The sequence below is a fragment of the Ceratotherium simum genome, chromosome 6 (assembly GCF_057802395.1).
Source record: "Ceratotherium simum simum isolate JZ-2026a chromosome 6, ASM5780239v1, whole genome shotgun sequence".
Lineage (NCBI taxonomy): Eukaryota > Metazoa > Chordata > Mammalia > Perissodactyla > Rhinocerotidae > Ceratotherium > Ceratotherium simum.
In genome coordinates this window covers 70,839,308-70,859,507 of record NC_141905.1, presented here as the reverse complement: position 1 = coordinate 70,859,507, position 20,200 = coordinate 70,839,308, and the positions used below count along the sequence as shown (strand labels likewise).

The 20,200-nt window shown below is 41.6% G+C and overlaps 1 long non-coding RNA gene across 2 annotated transcripts in view; it reads left to right on the top strand.

Moving 5' to 3' along the window:
- Nucleotides 1-20,200, top strand: part of LOC147916897 (uncharacterized) — a 176,958-nt gene that overhangs the window by 98,248 nt on the left and 58,510 nt on the right. Inside the window, exon 3 of one of the 2 annotated variants that reach the window (XR_015552517.1) lies at nucleotides 17,188-17,231. This is a non-coding gene — a long non-coding RNA (uncharacterized LOC147916897). Of the gene's footprint in view, nucleotides 1-17,187; nucleotides 18,494-20,200 lie in introns of those variants that run through there. The other variant, XR_015552516.1, reaches the window with a different exon arrangement.

The window sequence follows — 20,200 nt, the reverse complement described above, 5'->3', positions numbered from 1 at the left end:
TCTACCCTAAAGGACTGAAACTACTTGTGTTACCAACAATGTTCTTCTCCAGGTTCAAGGATCTTAAGATCTAGACTCTATTTCTAATTACAGGAAGGCAATTTCTGGCAGTCTTCAAATGGACGTTTGTCCCATTCTACAGAAGGGCCCATTCTATAGCTGTGGTTCTCAAATTGTGGTCCCTGGACCGGCACAATTAGCTTCACCTGGAAATTTGCTGGAAATGAAAATTCTTGGGAATCAGAATCAGAAACTCTGAGGGGAGGGGTCCAGGAGTCTGTGTTTTAACAAGCTCTCCAGGTGATCCTTAATGCTTGCTCTAGTTTGAGAACAATGGCTTTACAGTGAGTCTTAATGCAGAAAAGCCCAGATTTTGCTCAGTTAACCCTTCCAGTCTGTTGTCCTGAATCCCCAGAGGCCTCCAGGCTTTGCTGACTGCCCATCCTCCCCCATATGTCCACCTCCCTCTCTGCTTACTCTTGCACCTGTCCTTCAGGGTACAACCCTGATCCACCTCTTTCAAGAGTTCTTCTCTCCATCTGTGGGAAAGCGTAATAAGCTAGTGGTGAAGAGAACAGTCTTCAGAGGCAGACAGTCCTGGAGGGGAGTCTTGGCTCTGTGACTTGATACCCCAGGCAAGTTGTTTTCCTCTCTACTCCTCAATTCCCTCATCTGTAAAATGGGCATGATAATAGCCACCTCATTGACTGTGAGGTTTAAATGCATCATGTGAAAGCACATTTACATGAAAATAGGTAGTAGCAAGGCAGCTGTGTATAAAATGAGTAGCCTACAGTGATCCCTTTATTGTTTTACTCTAACTCACCACACGAAAAACAATAGATCAGTCATTTTCACACTTTGCTGCACATTAAAATCACCCAGGTAGATTTTAAGGTTCTGATGCCATGCAGTACCCAAGACCAATTAAATCAGAATCTCTGGAAGTGGATATCAATATTTTTTAAATTCACACGGTGCTGTCAAGTTTGGGAAGCAGTACTTGGGATTGCTTTCTAGACTCTGCAAATGTTAGGAACCGTGGAGTCTGGCCCAGCAGTCTGATACGATGCTGTTGCAGGAAATGCTGTCTTGTCTGTAAATGGTATTTTGCACATGTGTCTCATCAGCCCAGCCAGAATGTAAGTGCCAAGTGAGCTGACAAGCGTTCAGGCCTCCCTGTTGTCCCCATCCCCAAGCCTAGAATGATATGTGGCTTGAATTCAGCAGGTGCATGTCCTTAATGAATTAATTGAAATAGAAAATGGGCTTCAGCTGGTAGGAAGGAGAGCCCAACAGGCCATTTCAAAAAGATTTAAAGCTAAGAACAAGGGCTCTGAAGCCAGATTGCATTGGTTTGAACCAGATATAACAGTTACTAACTGTGTGACCTTGGACAAGTTAATTAACCTTTCTGTGCCTTAGTTTCCTCATCCTTAAAAGGGAGATAATAATAAGGCCTATCTCTTAGACTTGTGAGGATTAAATATAATAACATGTGAAGTACTTAATATAGTATTTGGCACATCCATAAATGTTACCTGTTACTATTATTATTATCCTGGAGACTTGTTCTAACCTGGCTCAGAGTTCAGCTATAGCAAGTTCAGCTATATGTAACAAGCTGATATGATCATAAGATTTTTATTTACTTCTCAGTTTCCTTGGATAGGGTCTAAGACAGCAGAGTTGCTTTATTTGAAATTCTGTGATGCTTCAGGGTATTTTTTTTCCTTTTTAAATTTTTTTAGTACTCAATACAGTGCCTGAAACACACTAGGACTCAATAAATGTTTAAATAAAAAAAAAATGGATGAGATGAACTAAAATGAACTGTTTTACTCTTAGACACTACTAGTTGTCCCTGTAAGAGATGGAGAAGGGAAAGTGTCTACCTCAAAGGGAAATACAAATACAGATAATATTCAAAGATGGAGAGAAAAACAGACGTCTCTGACACTGTCATTTAAATCATCTGAGCACGCCATATAAATTCCTGACACTGACTTCCCAGAAGTCTGACTTACTGTTAAGAACAATTTTTTCTGGCTGCTTATTTTTGTAGTTTCCCCATTCCAGCCTTTGCGGGACCCCCATGTCATCCTCACTAATTCACTCAGGCATCAAAGCGACAATGCCTAATTATAAGCTACAGTGAATCAAGTCTAAAAAAGACCTTACCCTGTGGCAAGGTCTCCCAGTGTCTGAGCACAGGGTCACGTCAGCATGTGGCACAGTTGCTCCCGGCTTCTCAAATGCATAGACTCAGCTACCAGATCTATGGCCATGTCATAATGTACTTGTCTTAAAGACTTTACAGGTTCTTCTTGGACTAATGGATTTGTTCACCACCGAAAGAGAATATAAACCTTTTTTGGGTACATTTATCTAGTAGCTTGGGAAATCCCATTGGTATGACCTGGAAACTGGGTAAACGGTTGGTGGCAGTAGAACTGCATTACAGAAGACAACAGGTCATGGTGGTTTTAAGAGAAGAGGCTTTGAAGCCAGACATGCTTGGGTTTGAATCCTGGCTCCTCTCCTCACGCAGTTCCGTGACCTGGAGCAGTGCTACACAAAGTCGAGTTTGCAGACCACCATCAGTCCGTAAAAGTTACCAGTCAGCAAGGAGGTTAGGAGTTTGTGTCAGAATGTAATTCAGCTACATCACTCAGCACAACATTAGTTCTGCTGACTCCTTTTTTTCCAAATCAAGACTTTCTCAATGAAGGTAGCAGTGTGTTGGTTTACATTCTAGTGTAAGTTTTTCATTTCTTTGCTGACTGATAGCAAAGAGCTCACGGAACAGCATTTTGAGTAGCAGCAACTTAGAGCAAATTCCTTAACCATTTTGAGGCTCAGTTACCTCATCTATAAAATAAGGATAGTGATTCCTACTAAGCACTAGGGCTGCTGTGAGAATGGAATGAGACATGGCATGCCAAGTGCTTAGAATGATGTCTGGTGCATATCAAGTACTCAATAAATGAGAGCTATTATTAGGCAAGATACAGTAGTACTAATAGTACTATAGGATGTTAATGCTGTTATCTGAAACAACAACAACAAAACGTGCTCAAGAAACAAAGGATTCAATGGTCAAAGAAGTTTAGAAAGCTGATTGAGCTCTGGGGGACAGAAAGAATCCATCCTAGATGGATTCCATGTTTCTGACTCTTGAGGACCAGAGCTATTCTATTTGTGGTTCTCCAAAGCCATCAAACACCGTGTTCAATAAATGTGTGGAAAGCCTGAAGGCAGATTTCACCTTGGAACTAGCTGTCCTGGCATCAACAGACTCAAGACTGTCCCTGGTATCTTGTTTCTCCTATTTCCATCCCCGGGTCCTGTCTTGACCGCGAGTGATTGTCTCTTCTGGGTTACCTCCAGCTGGCTGCAGCTCCCCTCTTCCCCTGTTGAGTCCCTCCTCCCACATCTTTCTTCTTGAATCACTTTTAACAATCTGGCAGCAAGAAACCTTTATATTAGCTGCAGGCACACTGAACATCCAAGAGAGCTTTTGGCACTGTGGCCCCAGCAAAGGATTCTTTAAGGGCCAACTGGCCTGGAGTAGCAGAAAGTTCTTTCCAGAAAGTCACAAGTCTTTGGTGGAAGAGAGAGGTATACATGCACAGGGTAAAGTTCCCCTGTGAAATCGGGTACTGTGGAGGTAGAACTGTGTTCTAAATCAGCAACTTTCAAGCATTTTCATTCTACAACTTTCCATCATGTTTTTCCACCACAAAATCTTAGATTTTTTCTTTTAGTTAAATGATCATGCACTTGCTTTAGATGAGCTCTATATTGATCAGGATTATTTTGATTAAAGGTGACAGAACTCTAATCAAAGAAGCTTAAGCAAAGAAGAGAATTTGTTGGTTTCCACGGCTGGGAGGGATGGAGGCGATGCCAACTTGAGGTGTGACTGAATCTGGGAACCCAAACAATGTCCTCGGGGCTTCTTATCTCTCAGCTCTGCTTCTCCTAATGCTTCTCTTTGTCTGTTGATTTAATTTTCTCTTCCTGCAGATTTATTTCCTCCAGGTAGATATAATTTGGATGCCAGCAGTTCTGGGCGTCACGTCGTCACAGCATGTCATCCAGGAGACAGAAAACTCTGTCTCTGAACATCCGATTATAAAATTCCCAGAGTCACCTGCCCGTCTTGGATCAGGGTGATGAGATATAATAATCAACCAGAGCTGGGTCATGTGACACTCCTGTTCCTCTTCCCTCTCCCCCTCATAGCCAGGATATTAGGGAATTGTGAACTGAAGCCCCATCAGAACTTCTTGGAGTCGGGGAATGTGCAGCTCCTCAAAGAAGGGAAGAGACTGCTAGAAATGAAGGAAGAAAGAGATGTTGGGCTGATTTACAGAACACGTGTGCATTACAGAATATGGCAGGGAAAGAACAAAGCTTAACAGAAAGACCTATAATGGAACTTCAAACAAAAATAAGGGAATAAGTTCAGGAGGACAGGTCTTATCAAAGTCACTAAAATTACTCAATATAGGTAACGCTTTATTTAAGGAATTGATTAGTCTTGCCTCTTAAAACCACTATTTAACACACCTTGATCTAAGAGAAAAACCGTATTCCCACATTTCAATACAAGCATGAATTTTCTCATCACTAACTTGGCATTGCTGATGAACCCGACTCTCGTCTCTCTCTGTCATTTCTCTTTATAAAATGTCTGCCATATAGTAAATGTTTAATGGGTATTAGTTATTCCTGTCATTTTGACTTAGGCTATTATAAGAACAATCTCATTAAATATTTATAATAGCCTTATATATAATAACCTTATATTATTATTGCTCCTATTTTCACATGAGGAAACTGAAGTTCGGAGACATTGTGAACTTGCTTAAGATCCTTGCTTGCTTAAGATCTACCACTAATAATTGGCAGGGCTGATATTATCCACGCTTGTTTGAGTGCAAAGCCAAGCTGCTGATCTCTCCATAGTGAATCCAATCTCTGGTAGTTGGGAGATGAGAGGAGAAAATTGTCTTTCTTACCATACCTCCAGGTCCAGGTCTGTAGCAGTGATTTGTACCACCCTGGCCTTTTGGTACTTTGTCTCATCATAATTACAAAGCATTCCTTATACAAGGAACCCTTTATTTAATTTTTAAGACTGTTGAGTAGAGGATGCTGTCTTGACATCCCAATCCAATAACATAACAGAATCTCCCCACAGATATTTCTTGCTTAAATACAGATGCCACATCCTATTTAATTTGAAAGGCAGAAACAAGATTGGGCTAGTTTTCAGCAGTTCCATTTGGCCCTTTATTGGTACCTTTTTGTTGATAATAGTCTCCCCCGGGGTTGTGGATAATCAGCATTGTTGAACCTCCAGGTTATCTCATTTCTGTTGTTGCTGGTTGCCCATGCTTGTTCATTTTCTACCACCTGCCAAGATATTCGTCCTCATTTTGTATGTGTAACCAGCTTGAGAGCCTTGAAAGATGTAACCAAGGTTTTTAAAGAAAAAATAAATATTAAATTCCGTTTGGGTAAGGCAGTGACAGTGATTTTTCTTCCTCTACTTACTGGACTTTTAAGTCCTTGCTGACTTGCGTGTATATTTGGAAATGGAATTAACACTTGTAAGAGAAGGTACATTTCCTGTTTAAAAATATTTGGATCAAACGTACACTTTAAATATATTGCAACTGGGCTGGCCCCGTGGCTTAGCGGTTAAGTGCGCGCGCTCCGCTGCTGGCGGCCCAGGTTCGGATCCCAGGCGCGCACCGACGCACCGCTTCTCCGGCCATGCTGAGGCCGCATCCCACATACAGCAACTAGAAGGATGTGCAACTAAGACATACAACTATCTACTGGGGCTTTGGGGGAAAAAATAAATAAATAAAAAATTAAATATATTACAACTTTATGTGTTAACTATACTTCAATACAGCTGAAAAAAGTGTCTGGATCAGAGAGTTCAGTGGTGCCAGGAGTCCCCATCCTGGGTCTCTTCTTTGGGCCCCCATAGTTCTCCTCCCTCCTTCCCTGGCTCCCCTAGTTTCTGTCATTTCTCAGATTTATGCCTCATGTATTAGGATGTTTCAGTTGCAAGTGACAGCTCACATTGTAAGGACATTTGTCTCACATGTCAAGAAATTCCCACATTGGTCAGTTCCAGGTGGGTTAATTCAGCAGCTCAGGTCACTTCCCTCTTATGTTCTGCTCTCCTCAGCAAGTTGGCTTGGTTCTTACACATGTTCTCTTGTTGCAATTGGCTTAGGGTCTCGGGTGTCACATTACACAAGCTTGCTAATGGAGATGGACACTTTTGTGTCTCACTCTTCCAGGAGAGGGACACTCCCAGAAGCCCCCAGCCCTCCCTTCTCAGTGGCCAGAGCTGCATCCCAGGCCCATGCCTGAACCTTGCAATGGGCATGGGACAATCTTCACGGACTTAGACTAATCATGATTTATGCTGGGAATTTGCTGTGGAGAGGCCCCACCCTGAACACCTAACCACATGGAGCGAGAAGACAAACAAAAAAATCTGGGTTTTATCACTAAAAGAAGCAGAGATGCACTGAGTAGTGTCTGTCTCACCCTCTCTCGGGGAGACTCCTATGTCTGTCTTATGGCCTTTGCTATAACCAGTAGGGCAATGAGTCCTAGTTACTTATCTTTAGCCTGGATTTCTTCTGAGAATCAGAAGAGAAACTCCAAATATCTGCTTAACTATTTCATTTAGATATACAGATATTTCTTGACTTATGATGGGTTTATAGCCTGATAAATCCATCATAACTTGAAAATATCATAAGCTGAAAATGCATTTAATACACCTAACATACCAAACATCATAGCTTACCTAGCCTACCTTAAACATGCTCAGAACACATACATTAGCCTACAGTTCGGCAGAATCATCTAAAGCAAAGCCTATTTTATAATAAATTGTTTAATATCTCATGTAATTTATTGACTACTGTACTGAAAGTCAAAAACAGAATGGTTGTATGGATACAGAAGGGTTGTAAGTGTTTCGGTTGTTTACCCTCGTGATGGCATGGCTGACTGGGAGCTGTGGCTCGCTGCTGCTGCCCAGCATCACGAGAGAATACACTACTTCACATCACTAGCCCAGGAAAAGACCAAAATTCAAAATCTGAAGTATGGTTTCTACTGAATGAGTAAGGCTTTCGTACCATCTAAGGTCAAAAAATTGTAAGTGAAACCATCATAAGTTGGGGACCATCTGTATACATATTCCTTTTGGATAATCTATATCCCTCTAGTTACATACTACTCTCCTGGAAAATATCAAATGCCTTTTTAATGTATCTCTTTCATTTCTAGACTGTGTCCAGGCTACTGGAACCCTCGCCAGAGGTTAGTGAATGAACAAAGGTCACGCCAATGGATATCATTCTCCAGTGCAGGCTATGGGCATCTTTTAGGGGCTATTAGTTTTGTATTATGACTTATTTGAGCAGAACTCCTCCCTGAAAGATCAGGGAAATACAGGAGGTCCTCGCTTGGCATAGTAATATGTGACTGTAAAAATGACCATGCAAACTGAAACCACACAAAGTGATCTTAAAAATCAGTGGGAAAATTTACTATTGTCCCGTGACCTTTAAAAATTTCCATCAAAACATTAAAAGCTTTCTTACTGTCACTTTTAAATGTATAGGGAAATGAAATAATTAATAAAGCTAATATTTGCTTAATATGGGGTTATTTAAAACATTAGAAACATTGAGAATCAAAATGTTATTTTTCTTGTAAAAAAGTTATAAAGAGTGGTTTGAACAGTGCCCACCTTGTTCTCATCATATCACTTATAATACTGAGAGACATCTTTTCTCTGCCTTGGAGAATTGTCATAGTTCTTTCTAAATTAGGATTACCTTCCAACATTTCATCCTTTGCACTTTCAATGTTGTGAAATAGCTCGGAGAGTTCATTTCATGTGAAGTTTTTTGATGGTGCCAATTTCTCTGGGATATTTTCCATCTTTTCCTCATTTCTGTGGATAAGTCACCTTCATGAAGTCCTCTGGCTGGCTGTCTGGAGGGTCTCTAACAGTGGCATTCAACATTTCATGGTCAGCTATTGCTGCTCCGTTTTCATTCGATTCGAATTTCGCTTCTGGTGTTTTCACTTTTCTCTTTGCTGTGTCATTCTCTGTGTTGGCCAGCCCCCTCTTTTGATTACCCATTTTTGTAAAATGACCCATGGGTTTATCACTGAGAGACAAGGAGGCTGCACAACTCCAAGATTTGCTGGCTTTATGTGAACTGAGTATCACGTGCAGTGACCAATCAAGGCCAGACTTTGAAGGACGTGATTTGATGGGTCACTTACCATGAGGCGTGTCTGCTATTTACATAGTGATTTGTGGACTGAAGAGCTGGCAGCGAAGTCTCTACTTTATTCAATAACTCACAGTTAACATATGGCAGTAACTGAAAACTGAACTGTGCTGTTGGGGGACTGGTGTTATTGAACTAAACCATGCTAACTGAAATTTGCACAGCAGATTTCCAAACTATGCAGAGTGAAGGCTGCCTGTTGTAATTCAGGACATATCCACTCACTGGCCACTCGCCATCAGTTTCTTGTAGCTCTAAGCTACTTCGGAGACACCCCAGGCCAGCCCATTACTTCCAGGTGGCTATGAAGTAGGCAAAGTGCCTACTTCATCAAGTGCACATCCCTGGATGATATGCCTGGTCTCCAGCTTTAGGAAAAGATGTACTTTTAGCCTTGAGTCTATGCAGCCAACGTGGACTGGAAACAGCTGTTAACTGGGGAGGTCATGTGCAGTATAGCACTGCTGGGAAGCAGGAACACCATTAGCAAATAAGCCAAATGACTGCCCATGTGTCAATCAAAGATGGTAAAGGGAACGGATATGTGGTCTACAAGTTTTGCCTCTCTCTTCTTTGCTACTGGTTCTTTGGTAAAAATGAAAATTCACTCTCTTTTAGTGCTTTAGCCTTCAGAATCTAATCTAATCCAATCTAATAAACAGAATGCGAGGAGAAGGTCTGGAAGACTCTGGCACTGCCCTGCTGTGTGACCTTACACAGAAATCTTAACCTTGTTTACCCGCACTGTTTTCCTCCCTCGGCTTTCAAATCTGCTCCTTGCCACAGGTGTGTTGCAGGCCCCTTTGATACCCTCAGAGGTGAACTCTGCCTTAACCTCCAAGTGGTTTGAAACAGTGAGGAAAATTTTGGACTCGCTGACTTGGAGCTCATTGAGATACTACCCTTTTCTTTTAGTAAAAATAGAGAGTATATGCATCTTCTATTTTTTCTTGTGTCTACTTAATTACATGCTTCCTTTTATGTGACAAAGAGAACCATTAGGTTATAGAAAGAGCGCACATTCTGGAATCAGACAGGGGTGAGTTGGAACCTGGCCTTGACCACTGACTGTACTTGAGATGTTTTATGTCATCTCACTGAGAACAAACTCAATATGTGGTGCTACTATCATTAACTGATGATCAGAAGCTGATGTGTGTGCCAAATAAGCTGATGCGTGTAAAACATTTTGCATAGTAACTAGGACATTGTGCTCAAAAATGCAATTTTCATAACCTCTCTATTCTCCTTTCTACTTTAGCTTCCAGTAAGCTCAGGACAAATCCATTTTTCAGTTGTAATGATTAATCAATCCTAAATATTTGGTATAGCTAGATTTCTGCCCTGTTTAACTACTTTTCATTTTTTGTATGTGGTTTTGTTCTTTATTGTTTCCTTTTGGATGTGCTTTAATGTTAGAAACCCACTCAAATCATTTGCGGATGTAGATGGAGATAGTAAAAGAATGAATGGATAAATAGCAATATTTTCATTTCAGTCCCAGGGATGCACAGATCATTCTGTTCTTTCCTCTGGTCTGGTAACCTGACCTATTGCAACATTCTTCAGCCTGTGGAGGGCTTTACCACTGAAATAACTCAATTTGCCCTGGAGATATTTTGTTGCTGCCACATAGTTGGCACAGAACAAAGTTTTTGACTGTGATGTTTTATTTGCCAACCCCTCACAGACAGCCTAGAATAAGTGCTGGTGCAATCTGAAATGGCATAAAGAATGCCTTGTATTCACCAAAACCCGTCTCATTCAATCTTCTTGGGCACACAAGAAGACTACCTCTCCTTTACAGTTAGGCTGAGGTCATGACTGGGTTCAGGCAAATAGGATGTGGGTAGAAGTGGTGGCCTGGCAGTAAAACCTTCCAGGAAATAGATGACATTATGTTCTTATTCCCCATTGACTTTCTAAGGCCATGTTTTTGAAATGGAGAATGATAATATAGAGGGATCCTGGTTACCAATTAGAGGAAAACCACCAGAGAGAACAACCTGGACATGCATCAGATTACGATATGAGCAAGAAATCAATCTTTGTTGGGTTAAGCTTCTGAGATATCAGGGATTATTTGTTACCCAAGCATAGCCTATTTTGTGCTGACTAAAATACTTCCCTATCTAACTCATGGCACTTTGCTGGGGATAGGGTAACACTGTGCTCAAGTTAGTACTTTGTAAAGTATATATAAAAGCAATGTGTGAATGTACTATGTTGTTATTTGTAGAAAGTACATAAGTTTGGAAGGCAAGAGACCAAGCTCTTAGAAGCATGTCAAATGCTTGCATCTCTCTCATCTGTAGTCCTGTCATCTGTAAAATAACAGTCCTAATCCTTGCCATGACTACTTCCCAGGGTTGTTACAAGATGCAAATGAAATCACGGATGTGTAAGAACTTGGTAAACTGTCAAGTAGAAGGCACTGTAATTATTTCTCTGAAGCTTTGAACCTCTCTCAAGAATACTCTTTTCGCGTGGAAGTGTTACTCTTTTCTAGAATGTCAGCACAGAGTTTTGTTCTGCAAAGCGTGAGCCCAAACCTCCTGAACTTGGCAGGCATTTTCTGCCTGGAACATCTGCTCAAAGCTGAAAATAAAGGTGGCTATGATTCTAAACACAGAATGTCTGGAGGGGAGAAAAAAGAGCCTTGCACAGAGTTTTAATCTCTCCTGAAGACAAGGGTGTAGGATGGGGAGGAGGGTGTGTGGTTCAATTCTGGTACAGAAGAGAGAGGGAGGTCAAACTTCACTCTGGGAAGGACAGCTCATGGACCCCAGGAAGGCCAGGGCACAGTCGTGAGCTACCTACCTAGCTGCCTACAGTTGTGTTTGCAGGAACAGGAAGGCCCAAGTTTCCTTTCCACTCTATATCTGGGCTCTGAAACTCCCTGGGTAAAGCTGCTGTCTTTTTAGCTAGCAGCTTTGCGTCCTGTGTAGATCCAACCAACAGAAAGCCTCATGGGAGGGATTGTGCCAAAAGTTAATATTGTCCTAAGGAGACTTTGGGGGAATGAAGAAACTGAGATGCAGTATTGATGGCTTAGTGGAGACACAGTGAGTGATTCACAGATGAAAACCGAAGGGCCAAGTTCAACCAAGAGATCATTAACCCAACTTCCCTATGTAAAAGTTCCACTCCAAGGGCTAGATCCTCTGAACCTCAGTGTTCACCTTTGTAGCTTCACAAATATTAGTTCATTTATTACTCATAAAATCCCCTAGGAAATAGTACTATTATCATCCTCATTTTACAAATGGGAAATTGAGGCCCAGAGTAATTAAGCTCTGAAACACAGAAATAATAAGTGGCAGAGCCAGGATTCAAACCCAGGCAGCAGGCTCTACAGTTCATGCTCTAAGCACTAGACTCTGCTGCCTCATCCAGAGAAAAAGTAGAATATGCTTGTGAACCTCAGAGGTCCAATGGCCTTCAATACCCTGGAATTCTCTGATGTGAATACATCAGATGGGAGTCAATTAAAAACAAAATCAAACAAAAAACCCATTTCTTGACCAGTTCATGTTGTGCAGATATGGGGTTGTGGCTAACAGAAATAAAATGCAAATCCTCTTTGCCAGTTCCTTGCTGCTGGAAACAGAGCAACACTCATTGAAGTTCTGAAATGATTCAGATGGATCCATCGGAGAGCCCCAGTGCCCACAGCATAGAAAGCCAGACCCGAGTGAGCTCATTACCTATCACTTGGTTGTTGGCTAAAATAAATAAATAAAAAGAAAACTCTTCTGGAGTTATGCTTTCAGATTAGGGTGCTAAGATTCATTAGCATATCTTCATAAAAACGCATGTCTGCGGCCTCTGTTTTTTTCATCACAATGCTTACACGCACCTCGTTAATTATCAGTTGTCTTTAGGCGTTGACTTGAAGACAGTCAAGTACTATGTAATCAAGTAGAGCTAACAAATTACTTTTGTGAGAAATATGGAAAAAAGAAAATGTGAGATTAGCAATTAGTGTTTGTCTCCGACTTTCCTTCTGGCTGGTTGTTTACTGCAGAATGTATTGAGCATCACACAGCTGGGTCTCAGTGAGTCCTCTTTCTAGACTCGGTGTTTCCATCTCCCAAATAAGTAATTCTCTACTGTCTTCTCCTCCCACTACTAAGTCAGTGCCGTTCAAAGTGTGACTGAGACCGCCTGCATCCAGTTTACCTGGGCTGCTTGATTGAAAGTGGGGAGTCCCTGGCTCCAGCACAGCCCACTGAATCAGAATTTGTACACGTGAGGCCTGGGTGAGCTGACTGCATGAACCAGCTTACATTCAGCACCTTGGAGTGACTTTCACTTTCAGAAGTGTTCCGATTTTGCTAATGAACTATATGGACGCCCTACCCCTGAGCTCTGCATTTCAACGCGTACCCCAGGTGAATCTTATGCACATTAAAGTTTGAGAACCACCATTCTAAGTGTGGTCAAGGGATTGGATGGGATAAGATTGTTAGTAGTAGTGAGTTTGATGGAAAAACAAACACTCTCAGATGTCATTTTTAAAAATCATATTCTTACAAATATCACTTTGATAGAAGAAGGATTCTACAAGGAGGAAAACATGAATAATACACTATCTTATTTGTTAATTTTGAGACTAACTTCTCTGATTGGCCTCAAACAAGTCAGGAAGTCTGACAAATCCACGTCAAGGAACCCAGTCAAGTTTGTCCCTGTATAGAAATTCAGTGAAGGCAGGTATGGCCTACATACAACTCATCTTCTCCTTCAGAAGTGGCCCCCAAGCAGTGGTCACCATGAAAAGATGTCCTAGCGTTGTCCACAGGACTGAGAAACGTTGAAGGCTGAAGTCACAAACTGGCAGTCCCTGGGCCATTATCACCCAGATGCGTGTTCTGTTCTGTGCAAAATGATTTACGCATTTCGTGTTATTTTCACACATTTAAAAATCAGGAGATCTCATGTTGAAATAATTATTTCAGACTTCTCTCAAAATATCAGGGGTTGGCAAGTATGAATGTTGTTCCCACATGGCAGGTGTGGACTAGCTGAGCAGTGGCCACCCTCTTTGGATGAAGCTTAAGTTTCTACTTCACTACGCTCCCCAGCCAGCCTGCTTCATTCATTTCCATGGCCTGCCTGGCCCCATGGCTAGGATGTTGCTGCTCCTGCTCTGTGACTGGGTAGCTCTCAACCTTGGTTGCATATTAAAATTGTCTCAGGAGCTTTAAGAGAGAAAAACAAGGAAGAGGAAGGAGAAGGGAAGAGGGAGGAGGGAAGAAGGAGGAGGAGAAGGAGAGGAAGAAAAGGAAAAAGAAAACAAGCAAAGCAAAGCAAAAAGACTGGGTTTACTACAGATGATTGCTGCAGATCTTCCGTGGTAGGGCCCAGGCATCTGTATTTTTTAAGCTTTCCAGGTGATTCTATGCCAAGAGAGGGTCAAGAACCACTGGTTCCCTCTGATAAAGTTTCCAGAAGCTGACAAGAGAGAATCCAAGTATGTACATGTTCTCAGATGCCTGAGGGCTCATCGTTAATGACTTTGTTTAAGAATCACCTGGTGAGTTTGACCTTGAGGTGCTACCCAGAGACTCTGTTTATGAGGGTCTGGGATGGGGCCAGGGTCTGCCTTTTTTCCAGGGATATTTTGATGCAGGTAGTCCAGAGCCCACACGCTGAGTGGGATACTTGTTCAGATGCGGAGGATCTGGAACTCTCATGCACAGCTGATGGGAATTAAAATGGTTCCATCACCTCGGCAAATAGCTTAGGGATTTTTTTAGATTAATCCTGCACCATAGGATCCAACCATTCTACGTCTAGGTATTTGCCCAAGAATAGTGAAAGTATACATCCGTATAAACGCTTGTACCTGAATGTTCCTAGCAGCTTTATTTGTAACAGCCTCAAACCAGAAACAACCCAAATGTCTATCAACAGGTGAACAAATAAATCGTGGTATATACGTACAGTGGAGTACTGTTCAATAATAAAAATCAATGAACTATGGGTACATGCAACAATGTGGATAAATTTCAAAATAATTGTGCTAAGTGAGAGAAGCCAGACCAAAATATATATATGTATATGTAAAATATATATACTGTATGATTACATTCATGTAAAATTCTAGAAAATGCAATCTAGGACAGAAAGCAGATCAGTAGTTGCCAGGAAAAATGGTATGGGGGTGAGATGGAATGGGAGGGAGGGATTATGAAGAGACAGGGGTAAACTTCTGAAGGTGATATGTTCATTATTTTAATTGTATAGATGGCTTCCTGGGTGTATAAATGCATCAAACCTTATCAAATTCTATACTTTAAATACGTGCAGTTTATTGTTTGCAATTATACCTAAATAAAACTGTTTAAAAAGAAAAAGGATAACTGAATGACAACAAAAAATCAGTTCTGTGATTTTTTAATTGTTGTTAGTTAAGATTTTTTTGATGTAAGTGATAGAAAATTAAATACAAACTGGCTTAGGTGAATTTGAGTCCTCTGGAAGATAGTTGCCTCATTAGAAGGAATAAAAGTGAAATTAAAGAAGCTAGAGCTTAGAAAATTTCTCCTCAACTCTTACTCTTCATCTGGCATGATCAGAAATACATGGGTTTAACTCACTTTCACATTTATTTTCTAAAAATTTTTTCTCCTCAAAACTCAGAGGCAGAAAGAGAGCACAGGCTCTTGGCTGGGCGTAAGATGCTCTTTCCTCCAGCAGGAGGGCAGGACTGTGAAGCCGGGTAGAATGTCTTCTCTCCATTGCATTCAGGTCTTTGGATAAGCTTTTTCTTTGCTCTTCTTTTCGCAAAGGGAAAGGTGTAGGTCAATCACTTAGAAGGCAGGTCATACTAAAGAGCTGGAAATTACAAGAAAGCTTAAGGCTCTGTGAGGACAAAAATTCAACCATGGCTCTGGGTACCAGATTGTGGTGGAAAGATGCCATGCCCTTTTGTACCCATCTATGTCCCATTTGAAAGGAACCTTTAATTTCAGTCATTAAAGATAAAGGACAGGGTGATGTTAACGTGAATGTCCAGACAGTCCATGATGTGGGTGAGCAAGGGGATGCTGACTGCTAAAGAGAAGATGAGTTTTTAACTGTGTTGGTCCATGGGAAACTGATGTTATAAGGTCCATTGCATTGATAAGAAAGGTGAAATATTTGGAGAACTCGTAACTTTTTCAAACAAAACTTAAATTTCTAGGCTTTTGTCTACACCCTTCCTCCTGCTAGGAATAGTTAACGTAATTTTTGTCATTATCTCCATTGCGTACCAGAAGGGATACTGACTGCTCCACCCATTATCCGTCTAGAGAAGGTAATCCACACAGCTTCTGGAAAGGCTAGCCCTCCATACCACATGACCCTGCACCCCTGGCCACAGTGCTTGGATCAAAGGGTGCACCTGACCTGGATCCAGCCAATGACATTAACCAATCAGATCCTCTGTGGGGATCTGAATTGAGACTGAAGGACTCATCTGACTATAGTCGAAGCTGAAGGTTCACAGTGTGTTGAGGTGTTGAGGAAGCTGTATGGGGGAGGTCATGTGGTTCCCGGGGGAAATTGAGTGTAGTATCTAAATCTGACAATCCTCCTGAAAGCTCAGCCCCCTTTCATCGCCCTTTCTTGGATGTGTATGTTTTCACTTATTGTGTCCTTAAAGTAAACCCATCACTGAGTTAGTGTGAGTGGGTTCCTCTCCTTAAAATCTGAAGAGCTTGACTTCCATTGATCAACATCACAGGGCTACAAGTGCCTTAGAGTATACAAACCGCTTTCATAAGCATTTAATTTATTTCTCACAGCAAGTCTATGAAATAGAACTTCTTATTTTTATTTTTCAGAAAGAGACCTGGGGAAAAGCATGTTTCAGGAAGGGGGAACAAATTGTCTAAGGTCACACAGGTGATAAATAGTGGCTATGGAATCCAAATCTAGATGCTCTGAGAGGGTATTGCCATTTCTACCATAGCTAATCTTTTACCTTGGTTTTAGCTGCATATAGGTTTGGCTATGAGTAATAAAGGTAAAAAAAAAGTGGCTTAAACAATATTTCTCCATGACATATCCTGAGTAGGTAGTCCAGTGCTGGTTTGATGGTTTTGCTCCCTGTGGTTATCCAGAGACCATGCTCCTCTGACTTGTTGCTCTGCCATCCCGGGATGTTGCCCTTGCCTCCTGGTCCAAGATGGCTTACCTCCGTGACCATGTTCCAAGAAGCAGGAAGAAAAAAGGGGGTGCAGGGAAGGGGCATACCTCTTCCCTTTAAGGACGTGTCCTATAAGTTATACACATGGCTTCCCATCACATTCCTCTGGCCATGAGATAATTACCTGAACACATCTAATAGCAAGGGAGGCTGGAAAATATAATCTTTATTCTCAGTAGCCATGACTTCAGCTGATAATTTGGGTTCTATAAAGATGGAGGAGCCTCAGGAGGTAATAGCGTGGGATGGCGACTAGAAGTCTCTACCTACATACCAGTTTCCTCAAAATCCAGATGGTCTTCTCTGGAAGAAGGAAGACCATCAAGGAAGATAGTGGTTGTATAAATTCATAGTAAGATAAAAATGACTGGCAAGAGCTGCTGCTTGAGAGGAGATCCCCCATACAGAGGATACAGGAGAATAAAAAGAACACTGAACACCTGAAAGAGATAGTTGGGGGAACTCTCCTGGGGAAAATTATACAAAAAAGGAAGCTGGGAGAAGAAAAGACAAAATTTGCCAGTTTCACAATTTTCCGAAGATCAGTTCCATTCTTTGTATCCAGTGATTATAAGGATAAATTAGGGTATAATGTAATACATCCATTAAATCAATCTCTATCTTTTGCACTAGGAATGAATAAAATTTCCACACCAGAAGCTGGATGTCCCAGATTGGTGAGTTAAAGTGCAGACTGGCCCAGTCCCACCGTCTTGAGTTTCCCTGTCGTTTGTTTTCTTCTTTAATGAGTGAAACCTAAAGAAACCCCAGATGGCTCCCTCCTTCTACATCAACAGTGTCAACATTGCAGGTTTCAACCCTAAAAGTGGGAATAACATTGATAAAGTTCAGCCCCTGTCACTTTCTCTTTTAGCCAAGCTTAATGTTGAGGTCATCATATCCTCCAAATCCCCTGCTATGAGTCTCTTCCTGGGTGGAAGATATTTGATGATGTCACCACTCATCAGCTTGAAAATTGGTAGAGCCTCAGACACTGTGGGTGAGCCCATCTTCAAGGTTTTTGTCCTTCCAGTCTTCACTTCGTTAAAAGTGCTCTTTCTATAATTTATAGGGGTGACCCCAGAAGAACCAGCAAGCATCTACATGGCTCACACTATTAGACATTCCCTCCGCTGTAAAAAGATGGCTCAGAGAGCTGCAGCACACCCACTCAGTGCCACTCTGTGGCTATGGAAAATTGGTGGTGTGTGGGTTTCCTGTGTCAGAAAGTTGGCCCTGGTAGGGGCCTGATCCTGGTGGCCAAGGCAGTAGGAAAACCTGTGGCCAGTGGCAGGATAGGACTGTATCCCCATCCTCACCCCTGAAGCCATCACAAAGGCAGATTCTGGTTTCTTGAATACTACCTGAGCCAGCATAGCTTCCAATAGTCAGGAATCCAGAAGTGGATTTAGACTAATTGATTAGCTTGGGGAAGCCCCTGTGTTGACTTTTACAACCTCCAGAAATAAATACCATATGAATTCGACGTGATTAATGTGGACGAAAATGTCAAAGAAAGTAATGAAGATTTGACACTTATTAAAAAGTGTTGCCAGAAAAATACGAATGATTATTTTAATATAAGCGCCAAGAGGAGCATGTCTCCGTGCTTTTCTTTAGTTTCCCCGCAGGCTTCTGTGCACGCCATCCCCTTGTGAAGCAAATGAGCAATTATATTTGGAATTAAATTTTAAAAAGAAATTGCAATTGTTTTAATTATGAGTCACCCAATGCGGGGCCCAGACTAGACAGGCTCTCAGGCTAACAAACTGGGGGGCCAGCTTTGGCGTGGGACTGACATCCAAAGCAGGGAACTTGGCTTTGCGGCAGATATTTGTGTCTATGCTTGACTCCCACGGGGAAGAGCATATTTGTTATTAATTACTATTAAATGCAAAAGCAGGTGGAGAGCCTTTTTCATTCTGGCATCCACAGGACTTCTAGCTATGTAAATCCTCTTCAACCTAATGGACTCCTCTGATTCAAGCTCCATGCTCTGAATCCAGAAGGTGCTCTTTGGTGCATATGTTGAAGGAGCCCATGAGGTCTATTGGGTAAATAATCTATACATTATATAGCCCTTAAGTTATCATTAGAACTCCAAAAGACTGCTCCAGCATATGTACTGAATCCACACGAGATACTGGGATTTCCAAAGTAACTGGTAAGCCTTTCTAATTCAGCATCATTAGATAACACACTTGTCCTTCCTACCCTACATCTATTTCTCCTCTTACACTTTTAATCTGAGTTATCAGTATCACCATCCACCCTGATATTCCTTGCTTCTCCCTCTTCTCAACCAAAGCTGACATCACTAATCAGCCTGGCACCGTTCCCTGCTGACCTTGGACGTGACCTCAGATGCTCTTCACCCAGAACTCTAGCCCAACACCACCTGTGCACAGGATTGGCCCTCGGTGTGAAAACATTATCCAGTTCATTCTAATATCTTCTCTCATCATCCATGTCCCTGATTGGTCACTGAGCCCAGTGGATTCTACCTTCTACACAGCTCTCTCATTGGTCACATTCTTCCTATCCTCCTTCTTGCCACCCTCCTAAGTCCCTTCGAAGTCTCTCCATCACCTTCTGAATGCGGTTCAGCCTCCTTAACCTGGTAATCGAGATCCTTAATGATGTAGCTTCTTCTAGCTCTCCAGCCTCACCTTCCATTAGCCCCCTTTCTGCACTGTTTCTGCAAACCATTCTCATCTATTTGCAGTTCTCTAAATTCAGTCGGCTGCTTCAAGCGGCAGCACCTTTGCTTCTCCTGTGCCTTGTGCTTGGAATGCTTCCTCCAGCAAGCAGGTTCCTACTCAACATTCCAGACTCAGGTCCTCTCTGAAGACTTTCCTGCCCCTACCTGTCTCCTTTAAGTCTCTGCTGTGCTCTGTTCAATCACAGAGTATTAGAGCCCCAGCCGAGTTCCCTTCTACTGGTGATGGATCTTTTGTGAAGATCATGACCTCCAGATCTCGCCACTCGTCGTCCACTTCCCCTTTGTAATTAGTGAGAGATCTATAGGGTAGCATTTTGCGACTGTGTGAGTGTCCTGTTCCTCATCATTATCTTACCCAGTAGTTTAACAGATACAGATAATCTTTGCCTGAACCAATTGTTACACCGGGCATTGAAAAATGATGATTTTTCTATTTCTATCATTTCTTACATTTATTAGCTAGTATTGTTGTAAAAAGAACAACTTTTCCTCTCTCTCTCTCCAAATAATCAAATATTTTTTAAAAGCATTCAATGTATTATAATCCTTTACTATTAATATTTCTTTCTGATGTTTAAATTGTTCTAAATTTGGCCAGTAGGAACTATTGAAGTCAGCTTCTGTGTCGTTCTGATGTGACTCTGTTATACTTGGGCATCTTCTGGCACAAAATGAAGTACCAGGTTCATCTTACATCATCTCTGCTCCAGATCTGGGCCTAGGCATTTCTCCAAGGAACTCTGTCTTGTTTGTTTGTTTGTTTAGTGGGAATGGTACTCAGAATCCAGTGTGTGTGAGTGCTACCAGGTATCATTGCTTCCAGACCTTTCAGTAGAAGGATCCAGGAAATATGTGTTTTTAAAAGATGAGTTTATAATAGATTTTCTATTCAATTTTAACATAATTGACATTATAAAGTCTTTA